We start from the raw sequence: 6,000 nt of genomic DNA, 5'->3' as shown, positions 1-6,000 counted from the left end.
AGAGCACTCACCATCGGGAAGGTGGAAGGCGGAAACCAGCTCCATCTTTAAGGCATAGCATTCCGCAGCTCTCTACAGTTCCCCCTTTTTGTTTTAGACACATCAGGCAAGAGTAGAGGTCTGATCTCTGATATTAGAAATAAATTGGGACTTTGTACAGATGTTCATTTAGGTGTCATCCACCCAAAGAGCATCAGACCCGTCCGATACCTTTTTCTCAGAGGATTGTTCAATGTTCCTGAATAAACAGCATTGAAAAAAAAATAAATAAATAAAATAAAATGTAACTGATAAAAAAATAAAAAAAATAAAAAAATGAAAAAAAAGAAATAACACGTTTTATATGTATTACTTTGAAAAAAAAATGAATACTTCATTCTAAAGTTACACACAATCCTGAAATTTAGCTGTTGTAAATTATTAAATCCAGGATAGCTAGAGCTACATGGAGAAATGTTGTCTTGAAAAACAAACAAAGAAAAGAAGCCAGACATTTATCTGATTTAAAGTAGTGGGGTTTAAATATACCTGAAAGGGAAGTTATAAGAGGATCCTGTATAACTTACCATGATAAATGCATATGGGAATTAGAAATGGAGGAGAGTGGAATAAAAATAAAAAATCTCAAATTCCTATGAGATGGCTAAACAAAACGTCCCTGAGGCATTCACTTGAAGCTTCTCCAGAAGGTGAAGGAACAGCTCCAGCTCTGACTTCAGTCGTGTAAGCTGGGAAAGTCTGACTTTGAATTATGATCTCTAAAGGGCACACGATTTCTGAGCCAAACACTTAGACTGTGCAGATGACTCCCTGCTTTCAAGTATTAGACTGTTATACTGAAGTTATACTCATCCTTTCCACTTCAGATCACAATCAATAGATAAAGTGCCCTGCGAAGAAAGGTCAAAAGGAAGCAATGATCCTCAGGGAAGCAGCTTTGGAGCAGTTCCACCTCAAGCTCAAGTCTTATGACTGAGGTCAATGGTATCTTCTTTCCTGAGGACTAGCTTTCATAGTACTAGAGAGAGATGAACAATGCCAAGAAATGCAGCAATCTTACCCAGCTGTGACATCTATGAATCACAACAACAAGCACCATAGAAAGACAACCCTGAAGGTGCAATGGTGGCATTCATATTTTGGCAGTAACCAATGATTGTCTAATTGGACTTAAGGCTCTACAGTGTGCAAATCACGTCAGGTCCTGGAAACCAACTATCTAGTTCTAGTGTGATCATGGGTATTAGAGGAAAACCTACTACCTCTGTCCTCCTAAACCAGTATAATTCCTAACTACAGAGAAATGTGGATCTCTGCTCTCATTGAAAAGAGATTTCTTTGCAGATGAAGACAACTGTTACTGAAAGCCACAACCAGTCCAAACAAGGAGGAAAAACTGATCATGTGGTGACCAGCCCAAGTAGATATTCTACAACATAACCCCTACACATGGCTGAGGGATTTTAAGAGTGATAGAGCTAGGAAGTCTGTTACAAATTAATGTTTTCTATATCTGACAAGGTGTTACTCCTGTGAAATCTTAATACGATGCTCACCTAAGGATCTATATAATGACACTACCAGCTGACTTGCCCACATGTGGGAAATCTCATGGGGTCTCACCTCATGAAGAGCCATGGCCAATCAATCACTACTAAGAGGTGGAAATTAATCTTCTCTATGCGTGAGCCCCTGATTGGTTATCCAATCCCAAGTGGTTATCCCTAAACACATAGACATAAAGACAGTGTGAAATGAACTCAACAGATTGTATTTATGTATAACCAAAGAAAATGAGGGGATAAAATTAAGAGAAAGTGAGCAATATGAGAGGATTTGAAGAGGATAATGAGGTGAAAATGATGCAAATGCAGTACTTATAAAATTCTCAATAAAGTAAAATACACGTGAGAAAAGCACTGGCTGCTCTTGCAAAGAACTTGTGTTCCATTCCCAGCACATGGTGCCCTACAAGGACCTGTAACTCAGGTTCCAGGGGACCTGACTCCCTATTCTGGCCTCTATGCGCATTGTAGGCATGTGGTGTGCTTACATACATGTAGGCACAGCATTCACACACCTAAAATAAACTTTTTTTTAATCTATAAAACATAGGACAGCATAGTAAAAAGAAATAATGACCCGTACCCTCATGTAATTTCTATTATGACATTTATGTGTGCATTCATGTGATATGTCTCAAACTAGCATAATAACCTCAAGGGAATTGCTAGCTTTATAAAAAGTAATGCTTAATAAATCCCCAATTCAACATATACAATGAAGTAGTAGGTATTCAAATGCATATATCATAACTTACTTTGCTAAATGTAAGTAAAATAAATGCTTGCCGATTGCAAATCAGACCACATGATATACGGTAGATACCGTAATAAAGGCCAGAGACCAGGCAGGAAACAGAACAAGTGATCTGTTTCTTTTTTCTTTTATTGAAAATACTTTCATTACATTATATATCCTGGTTATTGTTTCCCCTTCCTCTACTCCTCCCAGTTCATCTCCTTCTCCTCTCCCGTCTAAATCCACTCCTTTTCTGTATCATTAGAAAACAAACAGACTTCTAATAAAATAAAATAGAATAAACAAAAGCTAACATTGGAATTGAATAAAACAAACAGAAGCAAAAGAGACCAACAGAAGGCACAAGAATCAGAGACCTGCTCGTTCACACACTCAGGAATCCCATAAAACTGCTAAAGTGGACCTGGTGCAGACGAAGGTCCTTTTCACGCTGCCTCATTCTGAGTTCATGAGTGTGTTGATCCTGCTGATTTATAGGGTCTTGTATTGTTGCTTCACCTTTTCCCTTGGACTCTTACACTCTCAGGGATTACTCTTCAGTAGGGTTTCCTGATCACTCAGGGAAGAGATTTGATGAAGACATCTTATTTAGAGCCGAGTATTCCAAGGTCTCTTACTTTCTGTTTAATGTCTGGCTGTGGGTTTCTGTATTTGTTTCCAGCTTCTCTGGTGATAGCTGAGCAAGGCACTTATCTATGAGTATAGCAGAATATCATTAGGAATCATTTGATTGCTACTTTTTACTTTTTTTTTTTTTTTTAAATAAGATAGTATTTGGTTTTCCCGTAGGTCCCTGGCTCTCTAGTCTCGGGTCCCTGCTCACTGAAACAGCATCAGGTATAGGTTTCTTCTGGTGCAGTAGGCCTTAAACCAAATCATGTGTTGGTTGCTTACTTCCAACAAGCTTGCCACCACTACCCTATCGCATATCTTGCAGGAAGCATATCATCATATGTCAACGGTTTGTAGCTGGTTTGGTGTTGACATTTCTCTTTTGGTAGCATGCAGACTACCTTCCTGTATCAAAGATGCTAGATCATAGGGGTTGACAGTCTCAGGTAGGTGCCAGCTTGATTTCTCCACATTCAGTGGGCTCTGTGAGTGTTGTCTTCAGCAATGAGGCCTTGCTGTCAGGTTGTAGAGAGCAACATATGGTCTTGACTACAGCCAGGTTTGTTGGGGGATTCCCCCGGGACCCTTTGGCCACAATTCAATTAGATGTAACCCAGTCCAGAGACTAGAAATATCACTGGTGACAAGGGATGGACAGATGAGGCATTCTTCCCCCCATTATTTGGCCACTTCATTCAAATTGCCTTCATTTGTGCATATTTTTAGAAAGTCTCTACATTATCAGGTTTTTAGATTACCCCTCGAATGGTGCTTAATTTTACCTGTCTCCCTCTATATTTTCTCCCTCATCCCCCCCCATCCTACCAATCACATCTGATTTGCTCATTCTAGCTACTCCTCATCCATCCATAACTGAGATGTATCTGCCCTCCCTACTCCCTTACTCTATACCTAACCTTGTATTTACACAGATGGTAACTTGGTTATCATTCACTTAATAGTGAATATAAGTGAAGAGGCACCATACTTGTCTTCCTGGGCCTGGCTTAACCCATTCCAGATAGATTTTTTTCTACACTGCCCTCCATCTATTTACCTTCAAAGTTCGTGATTTCCTTCCTTTTAACAGCTGAGTAATACTCCACTGTGTAAATGTGTCATATTTTTTTTAATCTATCCATTCCTCTGTTGAGGGACATTTAGCTTGTTTCCAAATTTGAGTTGTTATACATAGAGCAGCAATGAACATGACTGAATGTGATATAATGAAGTATCCTTTGGGTACATGCCAAAGAGTGGTATCATTGGACCGTCAGGTAGATAGATCGCCATCTTTCTGAGGCGCCACCGCACTCATCTCCATGGTGGTTGTATAAGTTTGTGTTGCCACTAGCAAGGGGTGAGCACTCCCTTTGTTACATGTCCTTGCCAGCGAGAGCTGTCATTTGTTTTATTGATTTTAGCTATTCTGACAGGTGTAAGATGAAAGCTCATAGTAGGTTTGATTTGCATTTCCCTGATGGCTAAGGATCTTGAACATGTCTCTCAGTTTTTCCCAGTCATTTGAGTTTCCTCTTTGGCGAATTCTCTGTTTAGATATGTACCCTATTTTAATTGAGTTATTTGTTTTCTTTATATCTAGCTTTTTGTGTTCTTTATATATTTTGTATATTATCCCCTAATCACATGTGGAGCTGGTAAAAATCTTTTCCCATTCTGCATTCTGCCTCTTTGATTGATGATGTCCTTTGCCATGCAGGAATTTCAGTGATAAAGAATGAAGAATGAGAGGAGTTTGAAAGGGAAGGCTGTGGTTCACTAGACCAGGAAGCAAAGAGGAAGGGAAGGCCCCAGTGGAGGGCCTGCTCCAGAGCTGTGGATGAGACTGGAGGACTGACCTTGGAGAAGTGGAGGGGGAGGTGGCAATCTGAAGTTCAGCTACTTGCTTCCCTGGATGGAAAAGCAGGTGACCTTCTGAATTTGAGCTATCTTCCAAGGCTCAGATGATTTCCATACTCTGCTACAAAGCCATGGCTTTGTATAGGAAATTAAGTTTGGTTCACAATAATTTAGATTAGTAATTAATTAGGCTCATAAATTAATCAGGCTGAATTTCTGGAAATGAAATTTCTGAGTCAAATATAGGATAAATGTTCAAGTATTTTTAGCACATATATATATAGCATATTTTTCCAAATTAACCTGAAGAGTTTATAGTTTTCATTTTTTAAATTGCTGTCCACTGAAAGTACTATAATTTCTACATAAATTTTACCTTCATACTTTTAATCATCTGAGTAAGCATGAATTTTGCTTACTTTTAAAAATGCAATAGTGCCGAACTTACTAGTATAATAACCCTTTACATATTCTGATAATTTTGTCCATCATAGTTAGCCTTTGGACAAAAGCTGACAAAGAGTCACCTCCATGCCCGATTCTGAAGTGGAAATCTGGTTATCTTCCATGGATAATGAGGACTTTCTTTGACATCTCTGTCTGCCTCAGCTCAAGATTCAGCAGCATCCTGCTCCTGTGCAACCTTCCCTGTGCCCCAGCCAGAACAGTCACTCAGCTCACGTGGACAGAGGAGCTGAGCCCATAGCCTCACTGCTAGTGTTCTGGCACAAACTGGAGGTGCAGCTTCATCTTTTCCACTCCTTCCTCTCAATAAGTGTAGAGAAACTAAGACACCATTGAGAACCCTAACTTAGCAACCTTTGTGTTTCTTTAAGGCGTTCGACTTCTGACCAAAGGTGCTGACTATGAACATCAGAGACTTTTCTCACTGCAGTGACTCAATTCCCAACCCAAGCGATTGAAAGGAAAGGTTGCTTTGGCTCGCGGTTTGAGAGAATCTATCGTGGAAAGCATGGTGGCAGGATGGCTGAGTACCTGGTCATGTTGTGTTCACATCAGGGAGCAGAAAGGGACAAATGCCATTGTGAGGCTTGCTCTCTCCTTCTCCGTCCTCGCTTCTTTAATCAGCTAAGGGCCTTAGTCCACAACATGCTGCTGGCCACACTCTTCCGTTAAATCCACCAGGAAACATCCTCTCAGACACAACATAGAGATCGGTTTCTTAGGTAATTCTAAATGTAGTCA

The sequence above is a fragment of the Meriones unguiculatus genome, chromosome 20 (assembly GCF_030254825.1).
Source record: "Meriones unguiculatus strain TT.TT164.6M chromosome 20, Bangor_MerUng_6.1, whole genome shotgun sequence".
NCBI lineage: Eukaryota > Metazoa > Chordata > Mammalia > Rodentia > Muridae > Meriones > Meriones unguiculatus.
The sequence above is the reverse complement of the archived record's forward strand: the minus strand, read 5'-3'. Positions refer to the sequence as shown.